Source organism: Lithobates pipiens, unplaced genomic scaffold, assembly GCF_037356315.1.
Source record: "Lithobates pipiens isolate NorthernLeopardFrog02 unplaced genomic scaffold, aLitPip1_a1.2 Scaffold_23, whole genome shotgun sequence".
Classification (NCBI taxonomy): Eukaryota; Metazoa; Chordata; class Amphibia; order Anura; family Ranidae; genus Lithobates; species Lithobates pipiens.
This window is the reverse complement of record NW_027507785.1, coordinates 148,661,028-148,662,872: the sequence shown is the minus strand read 5'-3', so window position 1 is coordinate 148,662,872 and position 1,845 is coordinate 148,661,028. Positions and strand designations below refer to the sequence as shown.

The following is a 1,845-nucleotide window of genomic DNA, read 5'->3' as shown; positions in this document are numbered from 1 at the left end:
GGTATCAAACTTATTTACCTTGTCTATCTCAAATTAACTACATACCTTTTTTAAGCATGTTACAAGAACTGGCTAGAGACTGTAAATATTCCTTATCATGGTTGGGTAAACTGGCCACATTTTAAATAAGCCTTTCAAAAATTCTATACATTTTCCAAGCTCTTCCAATATCAGTACCCTGTTAATTTATCTCTGGCATGGTAAAAGATGCTCTCATAAAATATGAATCAAAACACAAACAAGTAGGGGGCATAGGACTCCCAGATTAAAATACTACTATATCACATCCATCTTAGACCAATCTAAATTCTGATTCTGCCCCACCATATCTAAAAAAAATTAATGGAAGGCCACTCTGGACAATCAAATCATGGGCTCCTCTTAATGCAATCTTCTACACGCTCACTCAGCCCCTAAACTATATATTTCACACTACTCATCCTACCATTGTGGTCACTCGCAAATCATGAAGATGCTTAAGGAATTATAGTCTCCAGGAAAGATCGCTTAACATTCCCATCCTTTATCCGCATTTCATTTTCTTATTCCCCACATCTCCTTCAAAGCATGGCCCAAAGCACATACTATAATCTGAAATCTATCAGAAGGAGATATAAGACTGATTATTTCATACCTATTTATACTTAGCCATTTATACTTACCCATATGCAAAACAGAGCCTTTATATTATATGCACTCGGTCCCATATATGGAACTATCCCTTCAAGCCTGGCTGTATTGGACAGGGAATATACCCAAGGCCATCACTACCATTTCGATTCTAATGCAGGACAAACTACAATTCACTAAATCGTTCAAGATTATCAAAATGTAAATCAGTACTACAAAACATTTACATAAAGTGAATGTGAATGTGGTTTAACCAGTTGCTGACCGGCCATAGCCGAATGATGGCTACAGGGTGGTTGGGTAACTCTGTGAGGGCGTACTATGACGTCCTCCCAGAATTGAAGTCCCGCGTGCCTCCTGGGACATGCACCTGGGAAGTCCGTGACCGCTGGGTCTTCAAAACCCGGCACATTACAGATCAGGGTAAAGGGCCAATGACAGCGGCTTGTAACTTGTAAGCAAACTGGAACAGTCCAGTTTGGTTTCTCCCCTCTCTACATGCTGATCGGTACAGCGTGTGAGGAGAGGGGAAGAGCAAGTTGTAGAAGCACTGTGGGCTGGATCTGAAGTGTCCACAGCTCTGATCTGTGCTCATCCATGGCTCATCCATACTCGATCCATGGCTCACCCATCCCCACCCATGATCATCTGTACGCCATCATTGATCAACTGTGCCACATCCATGCCCCATTAGTGCTCATCCATACCTGTGATGAATCCCTGTACTCAACAGGTCTATGTCCGCCGTAAATGCTTCCTCTGTCCAGAACCAGCACTATCCAAGACCCCTTAGCTCACCCAGTCACCAGCCATAACATAGTGTAGGGTGAACAACATCAAGCTGATTTATTCCAGCACATGTTACTCCAGATATTCAACTCTGAGACAGTCCCCCCACCCTTGGATTCAAGGCAAGGTAAACTGTCCAATCACAATAGACACACAGGTCAGGTGTATTCAAACTTCTCATCAGTAAACAGTCTTATAAACAGGGAGAGCAGTTGGAGGAATCCCGCCCCTCCCCATAGACATCCATCCCATAATATACTTTTCTTCCAAGGCAGACAGACACAAACAATGGAATACAATCACACCCCAAACGATCACAGGAAAGAGTCCACAACAGCATGAGACAACACACAATATACACAACATTGAGTCTGACTAGCACAGATCATAGTTGGGTTCTCAGGCACCCTGTGCACCTAATGGACA

The 1,845-nt window shown here is 42.9% G+C and overlaps 1 protein-coding gene across 10 annotated transcripts in view; it reads right to left on the bottom strand.

Annotated features, from left to right (window-relative positions):
* NOL8 (nucleolar protein 8) overlaps positions 1–1,845 on the bottom strand; it is an 828,826-nt gene that overhangs the window by 373,045 nt on the left and 453,936 nt on the right. The gene's annotated exons all lie outside the window — the stretch shown is intronic.